Source organism: Malaclemys terrapin, chromosome 14 (assembly GCF_027887155.1).
Source record: "Malaclemys terrapin pileata isolate rMalTer1 chromosome 14, rMalTer1.hap1, whole genome shotgun sequence".
Lineage (NCBI taxonomy): Eukaryota > Metazoa > Chordata > Testudines > Emydidae > Malaclemys > Malaclemys terrapin.
The window spans coordinates 11,113,869-11,126,773 of record NC_071518.1 but is presented as its reverse complement, the minus strand read 5'-3'; positions in this window follow the sequence as shown (position 1 = coordinate 11,126,773).

Here is a 12,905-nt window from a genome sequence, read left to right as displayed (position 1 = left end):
GTTATTTTGACAACACAATCTTCACGTGAAGATTTCTGTTGTTCCAAATAAACGTACATCAAAATGTCATTTTTGAGATGGGCCTTTGTAGTCTCACTTTGGTTTGTTTAAAAATGCTGCTGTGCTTGTGTTTCAACAAACCTACTGCAAACAGGCTTCCATTCACAGCGCTCTCTGTAAACACTAGGTGGTAAATATGCGGGCGGAAGGGGGTATGTTAGTGACTGTGCACTTTTTCTGAATGCATGGTGCAAATTTGCAGGAATTTCAGTAGTTCTCAAAACCTCTGCAGCTTTTTTAAAGTAGTTGATGTGCATTAAAGTCTACATGCTTGAATGGCAAACAAGTCAGTGGAAGGATTTGCTAGCTAGAGTTATTAAAATTCCTTTGCTATGCAATTAATAGACTCAAAGGGCCAGATTGTTCAACTCTGTATTGACTTGGTCAGGTTGATGCAAAGTTTGTCTGTTTTGTGTGCACGTAAAACTGGAGTAGTGGAAATCCCCAAATGAGTTTTCTGCTACTTAAAAATATCAGCAATCTGCTGAGCTGCTTCCGATTTATACAGTCCCATAAATCATCCTTTATACTGCCTTTAGGTGGAAAACATTAGATAACTTGAGAAGCTGCTGATAAAATACATCAAGTGGATTAATAAGTTTCAAACAGTGGCCTCCATTTTGGAATGTGCAGTTTTGCCAATGCCTGTTTCAAGCACTCACTTGGCTGCAGAGCAGACAGTACTCTACATATATTTGCAAGAGCACATATGGAAGAGGTGGGCTATGAGCCATGTTTTCAAGCTGGCCTTATTTTTATTTTAACCACTTATTAGAATTTAGCACCTGATTGTTTCACTTGTATTTTAAATTATTTGGAATGGATAAGTACAAAACTCCATGGATGAGTCTGTTCCAAAGCATATTGAAGCAGCTAGATTTATCAACCACATTTGATATATCAGAAGTTTATTTCATCCCCTCACTGTATGGAGTTTGAGCTTCTAGTAGGGTGACGAGATAGCAAGTGTGAAAAATCAGGACGGGGGAGGGAGGTAATAGGCATCTATATAAGAAAAAGCCCCAAATATCGGGACTGTCCCTATAAAATCGGGACATCTGGTCATCCTAGCTTCTAGTGGACAAACTTTAGTTTCAGACGGATGTTTTTATTTGACTTTTGCCATTTTAGCCAATTAAATTGTAATAAACAGCCAGAAGCAAGTGGGTTTTTTGTTTTATATCAAATTTACAAGTAGCAATCCCAAAGAAGAAACGTTGTCTTAATAGTTGTGAAACTGTTTAGTATAATGCATGCAAAAACAAAACCTGTGCCAAAAGTTTTTTTTTGCATTTGTCTCATGTTACCTTCTAAAGTTGTACTGTTACATACATAAAGCTACAAATAAGTTATTCATATGTGTTACAATGCTTTTCACCAATTAAGAACTTAAGTAATCTTGTAAATGATGCATAATATGTTGGAGTAAAGTTAATTTCAATCTGATTTTTGTCTTGTATTTATTGTATGACTGTGCCTAAATTTGGCAACGGAAAGTACATGCTGTTTGGGAAAGCAGTAGAGCATCACTTATAAGAGCTATAAAAGAAATGAAAAATGGTGGCTATTTTTGAAAAGACAATTCTATGGTATTCCACATTCTTCAGCCTCTGGTGAAGAAGACACTGTTATGAAGAGTAAAAACCCCATTAATCCTGAAAACAGTCAAATGTTTCTAGTTCCCTAGAGTTCAGTGAGTTACCTGTATAGGAAGTGTGGAGAGCTATGACAAAAAATAGACTGACACAGAACTAAATTTCTTAACTTTTTTTTAAAAGGGTTATCAGATTTACTCATCAATATTCAGAAAATTCATTCTATATCCAAAGAGTAAAACCTATAACTTTGGAAAGGGTAGACTGTATTTTGTGTAGCAAATAGTTGTTTTCAGATCAAAAGTCAACTTTACTTATGGAACTGTGATAGGCTCTCCTAAAACTACTGTCACATCATCAAATGTAGCCAGGCAACCACCTGCTAACCATAGTTGTCACTCTTGCCTGTGAATCAGTACGGACCTAATGCCCCAGGAGCACAATGCTCTTGGCAGAGCTGTGTTTCAGAAGAGCTGTTAAACTGAGGTTCTGACCATTTGTCATTAAGAGCCTGTGGAACTTCTCATACGAGTCATCAAGTCCAAAATGGGTGACTCTTCTGCCTCCTTAATTCCCTGTCCAGTTTCAATTGGATACAGTATTTTCTTGCCTTGAACTGTTGTGTAGTGTTGCTGCATTGAAGTCCTCTGTGACTCATACTGAAGATATTGTACAGTCATAGTGCAAACATTTATGTATACTTTGCCCTGGCTACATGAAACCTCAAAATCTAATATTCATTGGAAACTCGTGTCTCAAAATATCATAGGAGAAAATCAGGTTTTAATATTTTAAATGGGCAGAACAGAAGTAGAAACAAAATTGTAAACACCTAAAACGTATAATTTTGCCTTTGTGGATGATATTCTGCATACAAATCGAGCTGGGTTGGAATAATTGGATGCTGGTTTGGACCACTTATCTCTTTTCTTTCGCGTGCCCAATACAGTTTTTCCACCAACTTAGTACTTTTTGGGGGGTAAAATAGTCTAATTTCTACTCTTGCCCCAATATTTTGTACCAATATCCTGCCTAAGTCCCCACTTAGTCAGAGCACTAAGACCAAATGAAAGTAAATGTTCAACTGTTTTGCTTTAGTACAGATGTTATATGCAGGGCTGTGAGATGTGTATGCGAAACTTCTGTCTACATACACTGGGCTATAATGGGGTCAGATCTTGTTCTGACATAGTTGTGGTGCAGAGGTGTAAGTTAGGACAGTGCTCAACCCCTGAAGTGTTAGCATGGCATTTGCCCAGCTCAGCTGCACTTTGCCTATGTCAAATTATCTGTTTAAAGGGATGCTGTGGCTGGAAATACACTTTAAAAAAAAAAAATTGTTCTCATGCCCAAATAGGTGGATGCAGTATTTTGGTTGTAAGCATCTGCAGGGAAATGTAAAGTGCATAGTGATGCCTTTCAATTACTTCCAATAAATTGAAAAGAATTGTATTGAGTGTTTTCATGAAACACAATATGGGTCTGGTCAACTTTTTTAAAGTATGTTATTTTGGAGTCCTGACTACCTGTAAGCTTCCCTTTGTTCTAGAGATGGTGTTGGAACATCTCTGAAATCATCATGTATATTCTGGTGAAGAAGTCAGTGCTCAATCATTAGCTAGAAATTAAATCCTCGTTTAAAATACTTTAACTATTTTACATAATTACATATGCCCACATCTGCTGCCAATGACCACAGTATGTCTTGTGGGCTCAAATTCTGTTCAATTAGACTAGTGGAGTTACTCCAGATTTATATCTGCTAAACCGAATAGATTCGATCCAATGAGCTCAAATCAGTTTATTGCTGTGAAGTTACATTGTCCCAAAAAGAAGGGGGGGGGGCAGACAGTTTAAAAGGCAACATAGGGATTGTGAGTTTGCTGACTATTAATGAAGGCAATAGCTGTTCTGAGATAAGTGGACTTGTAATTTCTGACCTACTACCTGGCTTGGCCTCACTGAGAGTCTGGTCTTTTCTGTTACTGTTAAGGAAAAGCAGCCCTAGCCACATTGTGTTCCGTGTTCTGCACTCCCCTTCTTTGCAGAATTGCATGCTGGTAAGTTGACTGTTCTCTCCCGAGGCAATAGCATTAGAACTAATTGCAGTGATTCGGTCTCACAAAGAACACAATGCCAGTGATGCTGCTTGGGGTCATCTTGCAGGAAAAAAGTTACTAACCTTTCTGTAACGGTTGTTCTTCAAGATGCGTTGCACATGTCTATTCCACTGTACGTGTCTGGGGGCTCCAGTGCACAGTTGTCGGAGTTTTTACTCTTAGCAGTACTCATCAGGAAGGGCCAAGCACCTTTTGTTGTGTCTTGCACACCATGCAGGCATAAAAGGCCAAGCTGCCCCAGACCCCCCCTCAGTTCCTTACTACTGGAATGACTCCCGATAGAGAGGGGAAGAAGCAGAGGTGGTTGTGGAATGGACGTGTGCAACACATTTAGAAGAACAACTTTATGGAAAGGTTAGAAACCATTTTTTCTTCTTTGAGTGATTGCACATGTCTAGTCCACTGCAGGTGACTCACAAGATGTCTCATCTGGAGGTGGGTTTGGAGTCAATTTGAACAGGGACCATTTGTCCAAATTTAACAATCTAGAGACTGCTGAGAGATTGCATAGTGGGAGGCAAATGTGTGACATGCTGACTAGGTTGCTACTCTGCACAGTACAGGTGCACGAGCTAGAAATGCCACAAAGTCTGCTTTGTATCTAGTTGAATGACCCAATACGCTATTCTGAGGGTTTATATTAGCCAATTGATAACATAGGCGAATACAACTAGATATGTACAACAAAAATCCTTTGCATGGAAACCAGGCAGCCCTTCATTCTGTCTGCAAATGCAACAATGAATTGAGACCAAGATCTGAAAGGCTTTTTAGTCTGTTCCAATAGAATGCTACCACTCTTCCAACATTTAGTGTTTGGAGTGACTCCTCTCCCTTATTACCACGAGGCTTTGGGAAGAAGGTTAAGAAAACTGGTTGGTTTATATGGAAAGAGGAGATTACTTTTTTTATTATTATTATTATTATGAAAAACACCTTGGATGCGGACAAAGGTAGACTTTATCTGCATTAAAAAAAAATATGGAGGATATGATACTAACACCCTAAACTCCCCTATTCTCCTAGCCAATGGAATGGCTATTAAAAATGCTACTGTCTTTGAAAGGTGTAACAGGTTGCTAGAGACTCGAAGGTGGGACCCATCAGCTTCGTTAAGGCTAAATTCAGTTTCCATGCTGGAATAAGACGTGGAAACAGCCTATCCAACCCCTTTTAAAATCTTACAAAATCAGGTTGGAAAAAAAGGAGTGGCTATCCACACAAGGGTGAAATGCTGATATACCTGCTAGGTGTACCCTAATGGAGCTAACTACTAATCTTTGATGTTTCAGATAGAAAAGATAGTCCAGCACTTGCTGAATAGAAGTAAGAATGGGGGAGACCCCTTTCAGCCTCGACCAAGAGGAAAAACTCTCACTTAGCCAGGTAAGTTGTCCTCATTGATTGTTTTGTACTATTCAGTACTTCCTGCAGTTCTCTGGAGCAGGAACCTCTGAAGTCTCCAGGCCGTCAGGTGAAGAGCATGAAGGTTGGAATGGAAGAGGTGGCTGTGATTCTGCAAAACTAGGTCTGTGTGAAGCAAGAGTAACAGTCAGGGACTGATTGAGAGGTCCGAGAGCTGTGAAAACTAGCATTGATGGGGCCAGGCCAGGGCCATTAGTATAAGACTGGCCTTGTCCTGAACTCTTGTCAGAAGAGGGATGGGAGAAAAGCATGTCCTGCTCTGGAGCAGAACTGGTGACATTCTGTTGTCCCTTGTTGTAAATAGATCTACTTGGAGAGTTCCCCAGAGCTGGAAAATGGACCTTGCTATGTTTGGGCAAAGGGACCAGTCCATGGTGAGGGATAAGCAACCTGCTCAGGTGATCTGCCAGCATATTCTGAGTCCACAGGAGGTGGGCCATTTTCAAAGTATAGCGTTACTGATGCAGAAATCCCGGAGTGGGATTGCTTACCAACAGAATAGTGAGGACTGGGCTCCTCCTACATAATCACATAAAAGATGGTGATTGTATTGCCAGTGAGCACCAATATGCCCCTTCCCCTAATGCAAGGAAGTGATGCAAGCTAAGTGGATAGCCTGCAGCTCTCTGATGTTTGTGTATACTGAGAGCTTGGGGAGACCAGAGACCCTGCATCTGCAGGTGGCTCAGATGAGCCTCCCATCTTAGGTTCAAGGCATCTGTGACTAAATTAAGAGTGTGAGATGGAGCAAAAAAACTCCCATGCACACACTGGTCGAGTCTATCCACCAATCCATAGAATATTGGATGTGAATTGGTATGTGCACTAACATGTCCGTGTGGTGCTTTCTTGGAGAATATACTTCTGCCACCTGGCTGTGAAGGAGTTTGAGGTGCAGTCTGACATACTGGACCATATAAATGCATACTGACATGTGCCCCAGCAGCCTTAAACAAATTCTCATCATGGTGAGAGGATAAGCCTTGCCTTTAAGTCCAGAATAAGGCTTTGCATTGTATGAAATCTTGTCTGCAGTAAAGCCCTGGCCGTTGTCAAGTTCAGGACCACTCCAATAAATTCTATTTTCTGTTCTAAAGATGGGACTGACTTGTCTGAGTTGATCAGGATGACTAGCATGTCAAAGGTGGATCAGATTGTGCAAATGCTGGACACCAGTGGCGACCTGGATTGACCTCTTATCAGCCAGTTGCCCAGGTAGGGGAATACATGGGCCCTTAACCTCTGGAGGAATGTTGCCGCCACTGTTGTACAGTTTGTAAAAACATGTGAGGCAGCTGAGAACCCAAAGGGGGCAAGACTATGAACTGATAATGGTGGCCACTGACAGTCAATCTCAGAAACTTTGTGTCCCTGATGAATTGCCACATGAAAGTAGGGTGTGGCCCTGTGTGTGTGTGCGCGCGCTGCAAGAGGCCGGAGAGCCTAATTCAGCAAAGCAGGGAGAGGGAATCCAGGCTGGTGGAGCAGGAGGGGCTCAGTGAAACCCCAGTACATCAGGTGGCCTCCCAGAAGGAGAGTCTAACTCGTCACACCTTTCATCTGGGAGCTTGTCTTTTAACTTCAAAACAGTATCCCAGAGGATGAAATTGTAGCATCCCAGCAAGTCTTTCTGGTTTGTAATACCCCTCTGGAATAAAGGCGTCATCTGCCTGTGGAATGATGCTTCCTCCCAAATAAGTCAGGATTCTCCTCCTCTGAATTTTTTGGGGTTGAAGCCTGGTGCCATGGTCTTCCTGTTTCATTAGCTGCTGGCACTGCAAGGGAGCCTGGAGGATGATGGTTATATAGGTGCTCAAACCCCCGGGAGGAGACAGTGTCATCTCGCTGCTCTTTTTGCAGTCGGTAGTAGGGACGCTGGAGTCTGCCAGAGGACCTTGGTAGGCTGTAAGCCTCATTTATCGGCAGAGCTATTCTAGCTTGAGCCGCAGATGTCTGAATGTCCACCAGCTTGTGGATTTTTCCCAGACCTCATCTGGGTAGATATCTGTGGCCATAGCCATCTCCTCAGCAACTCCTGAGGAGTCATAAAAATCATCTAGAGGTGAAGAAATAGGCTCCGCTACAATTGCCTCGTTCATGGATGAGGAAGAGGATGCTAACAGTACAGGGGATGGTTCAGTGCCTGCTTCTCTTGTGGCTGTTCATGAAAGGGATCCTGACTCTGCTTGGTGTCAGGCTCAGTACTGATGCTATAGTGCTTGTGGAGACGATGCTCCTGATACCCAGCAGATGAAGCCAGCTGAGATGGCTCCAGGGACATTCTTGATTGTAGGGAGGAAGTCCCAGGGATTCCAAAAGGGCCGTTGGTATGGCCCAGTCCCCAAACATGCATAGTCCAAAGGTCCCTTCTATAAGCTCCCAGCTGATACTGATGCAGAAATCAGGGCCCCCCTCCAAATGGGACCAACTAGGTTGGGATACGTAGGATCTCACTTCAAAATCTGGTGAGGAAGGAGCAGCTTCTTGAGACCAAGCTGATGCTATACTGATTGGTGCCAGTAAAGAAGCTCAGAATCTAAAGACAGGGGTTCCTGGGAGATCATCTGTGGCTTTCTCCTAGATGGTACTAGCGTAACTGGCATCCTGGAGCTGCTCAGTGATGAGGTGAAGGTGCTAGAGGGTGTCTTAGCCGCTAGTGTCAGGTAAGTCTCTTGAACCGGTGATGGCGGCACCAAGAGTTTTAACAACTCTCTCACGGCATCAAACACCTCAGGAGTAGATGGTACTGGGAAGACACATGGCACAAGGAGATGCCAATGAAAGTGCTCAAGGAGCTGGTCTCAACAGGCCTGCACTGGGCTTTGGAGTCAATGAACTCTCCTGTTTAGAGGTGCTTCCTTTTTGAACACCCTCCTCAGTCTTTAGAAGAGCTTATCCTATTTGAGTCTTTTGAGGACCCTGGTACTAAGTGCAATTTCCAATGTCTCTTTGTTGGCACCTGTGACGCCGATCTGTGTCTCAGTATCAGTAGACTGGAGATGCACTACTGACTGACGCTGACATTATGGGTACCCAGACTGTGGTAGAGGGGTGAGATGGAGGCCGTAGTGCCAATTCAATCAGTGGATATTTTAATCTGGCTGCCCTGTCTTTTTTTGAATGGGGTTTGAAGACCTTACAAATGCCACACTTGTCACTCACATGAACTTCCCACAAGCACTCGAGGCAGTTGGGGTGAGGGTCACTATTAGGCATTGTCTTGCCACAAGAGTGGCAGAGCTTGAAATCTGGAGAACATGGCATATCACCAATACTGTGGCCAGCACCCAAACTGGTTGCCAGAACCACAAAAACTTACTTTTTAAACTCACGACACTATCTACAGGTACTATGTACAGATATCAAGTAAAGACTTGCAGAAACAAGGACCAGGAGCTCTATCAACCTTCACGGGTGGTAGGAAGGAACTGAAGAGGGTCTCTGGTAGCTTGGCTCTTTATGCCTGTATGGTGTGTGTGAGAAAGCAGAGGGTGCTCAGGCTAAAATCTCCAACTGTGCACTGGAGCACCCAAACACCTACTGTGGAAAGGACACATGCAATCTCTCAAAGAATGAGACATTTGGAAGTGAGGGACCAAAAATTGGTAGTGCACTGATTTTTATTTGATCCATCTCTGTATTGTTTATGCTGTCAACAAATGACTTTTTACCCTCTTGCTTTGTTTTAGTACTAGGATACAGGAAGCAGTTTCAGTTGCAGCAGTATTGAGACTTTTCTCATTTCCCGGGATGGAAATTGCTTTCCTTTTCTTAAAAAAAGGCTCTAGATGCAAACAGGGAGCTGTTTCTTTCAGTTGAAGCAGAACCACTAATGTCTTTAAGGTCATACATCTCAGGTTTTCATGAAGATTACCATGGCTTACGTGTTGCAGGCTCATATCTTTACATTTCAGGGCTTTGTTTATGAGCTTTTCCAGTTGCCTTTTGTTGTACTTGTTTCCTGGCAAGTTCTTGGTACTCTTTTCACCTTGAAAAGCCTGAGTAGCATGCAATTTGCCATTACTCCTTTCTCCTTTTGTGCTATCAGTCATAGGAGCACAATTGAAAGATTGTCTGCAACAGACTGGAACCTTTTCTTTTCCTGAAACTGTCTCTCTAACAGCACATGTGGTTAATTTGCAATTAGGTTTTGATCGATCTTTTGTAGACTTGGTTGCCTGGGCCAATTCTTTTTTGGTAGATGGTGCTATATCTATGTGAGGTAAGTGAGTGAGTGTTTCCTTTGTCTTTGGTTTTTTAGACTTATTTTGTACTTGGTAGGAGGTGAAGGGAGCATCTTTACCCCAGCCTTTTACCTGGAGGTACAAAAGCATGTTAAATGTACATTAATATAAGTGGATTTTGTAACCGTAAAAATAAAAAAAAATCATTAATGCAGTAGCTAAGTGTATTTGTGGTGTTGATATTGATTGATTATAATTCTTCAAATCCTCTTTAGAACCAAAGCACCTGAAATTTACAAAGGATTTTTTTCCTCTTGACCTCCCTTATAAAAGTTCTTTTCAGCTCTTCCTGCAAGTCCTAAATCTGCATGAGAGACTGCAGGCCTTTTCACTCTTTTTGTGTGAGTCATTAAGAGATGACTGCTGTGCAAGTTTGGGGGCAGTTATGTAGGGACATGACTTTCACAGATTTCCATGACTTTTCAACATCTCATATCATCCTGCCAAAGAAAAACTTTTCCTTCCAACCCAAATCAACATGAGAAGGTTAATTTTGAATTTTTCTGATCTGCCATGAAATCCTCACCTGTAACTGCAATTGTGTAGGAAGCTGAAACTCACTCAGAGGAACTCTTGTGGTGTTCCACACCTTAGCACAGTCTCCAAGCTCACCCACTCAGCTACAATTGCATTCTACTCTCAGAGCCAAATTCTGATCTCTGCCTTGCCAGCCTAAATCCAGAACAACTCCACAGAAGACAGTGGAGGGAAGGAAGGGTGGTTCTATGGTTGGAGAACAAGATTTAGAGGCAAGAGAGCTGGTTTTAATCTTGGTTCCATCACAGGCTTACAGCGTGCCATACTTCTAATGTAAAAAATTATTGATTTTTTTTTCAGTTGGGGGTAATTGACATCAGAATCTGACCTACTGATAAATGAGGGCTATAGAGTAGCTGTAACAATTCTTAACATCTTAGTGCCAAATGTTGCTGTTTATAATGATATAAACAAGTAACTGAGCAGTTTTTGCCTCTACACAGTTTGATGTTATCCTGAGGTTTGGTTGACACATTTACGACCCCCTTTTCTCCCTGTCTCAATTCTCTGACCAAAATGAAAGGTGCTAGTCAAACTCTCTAACTGTAGGGAAATATGTCCTTTTGCCTTTCTGATCTTTGCTTTGCTAGTGTTTGGAGTTTTTAAATATTTGTATTCGTTACTGTTACTTGTAGTTTACCAAAGTTGCCATTAAAATACCTAATAAATTTATAAAATGTAAATTAGATCTACAAGAATGGGGAGGGGGTGTGAATGTAAAACTAATTATCACAAATGCAATAAGTACTCTTACTGAAAGTGAATTACAAAAGCTAAGAAAAAAAAATCAAGGTGTTTAAAAATATCTGTACATTCATTTTTAAAGTCATTCTTTATCCAATACACCCATAAAACTTAGATATTGCAGAAGCAAGGCTCATAACTTTCTGCTGTAACCACAGTCTTTTTCCTATCATCTGTCAAGTTATTTACTATCAGTTCTGCTGACGTCCAGTTAATGCAAGTTTATTTAATTACTATACTGAACATGGATATTGTGACTTTCTCCTTCTAGTAGATCATTTTTCTAATTTCTCTTTGAAGCATCAGTGTTTTCAATTATCTGATAGACACCACGTTCCCTCTTTTCAGGCCATGGAAATGTCAGTAATTTCACAAGTGCTTATATAACGTTTAAATAGCACTATCTAGTACTGTCTTAGGACTGGAAAGCAGATGTTTGGACTGATTTGCTCTTTCTATGTTTTGATGTTATGCTCTAATAATGTTTTGATTATTTGTGAAGGCTCTCATTTGGTTTTAATGGTTTTCTGATGTTTCTCTTACAGCGTATTTTTAAAATTAAGTACAATGTTGGGGACTAGGAGAGAGACACCAGCTTTCTATTTGTAGTGCTTATTCAAATATATCTTAAATATTCCTGCTCATATAAATGTCAGTTTATTTCTACAAAAAAGGATATTTTACATTTAAATACAGTGTTATAGTATAAATCATTAGAGAATTTACTACCACTGCTACTTTTAATTAAGACCATAGAGATAAGGCAGATTGCATAGGTTGTCCTTCTGGCTAGGGTGTTTCCACCTAAAAGCACAAGACAAGTGGAGATATGCAACACCTGGGCATATTTTGAAAAGGGAGTTAGGCTATTATAAAATGGATGTTGGGGAGAGAGAGAGAGACAGAACTGACCTACTGAATGATGTCTCTATTCTGACAGATATTATCGGACATGTGCAACTGTAGTACTGTGATCAAATTGCATAGTTAAGACAGACCCCTCAACTTTCTATTGCCTTGATTCTTGTAAACAAAATACAATAGATATTTCCTCTACAAAACAATGAGTGGAAATCATTAGGACTATTTACAGCCAGTTCTGTTTTTGAATAAATAACCGCGTATTCCCATTCCTGTTTTAAAAGCATGAGAGCACCAAGTGGAAAAACAAACTTTCTTGCTATAGTATTTGTGAACTAAAGTTATAATACAAAGCACTCAATTCTTCTATTATGCCATTTGTACCATAAAATCCTTACTTCACAGAATGGAATGTAGGTAAGAAGAATTCATTTTCATTGTCCTGGCTGGATTTCTACTTAAATGTATCTTTCTTGTGGTAGTTCACATATGTCTACAACTTCTACCAGTAAGCATGCACAACAGCATATCAGATGTCTTCAAAACTAGCCACTATAAAAATAACTTTTCTAAATGTTTAAGGAAAGGTGAGGGAGGAAGGAAGGAATCTTACATTGGAAATACAAGGACAAATCCTACAGTTATTATTCAGGCTAAAGCCTCGTTGAAATAAAACACCAGGTCTTGTAAGGGATAATGGCTCAGTAATTTTGCCCCAGGACACTCTGCAAAAGCTGGGCTATCAAACTGATGATTTTATTCCCCTTTGAGGATGACCCCATTAGTCTGACCCAAACTCATATAAATAATAATCTTAGAACTATGTATTCTCTAAATTTATCGCAAGGTATGGAATTTGCCACCAGTGACTGTTGTCAAAGGGGCTTATTTTCCATAATCACTCTTCAGGAAAAGGAAGTAAAATAAAGGAAGGCGTTTTTGTTTTTTTGTTTTGTTTTTTAAAAAGGCAGTACTTCATCTCAACCTAGAGTTGAATGCCTAGCACCTAGTGTGGTATGGGTTCCCCTCTCACCCCAACTAGCTGAACATTCAGTAGGTGGCACTCTTCCCTCCACACTAGTACCACTATATTGTATTTCAAGTGATCTCTTGCAGGTGTTAAAGCTCAAACAGAAGGCCTGACCACTTCATAAAAGAACAGTGGTGGCATGGGCCTGCCCACATTGCAACATGAGCCATTGCACCCTGCTTTAATTCCCGCAATAATTTCTGTTGGAAAACAATATTATTCACATCTGCCCTAAACTATTATGCAACAGTGATGTGTGTTATTGAAGGGCTGCTGTATTTCTCCCCTA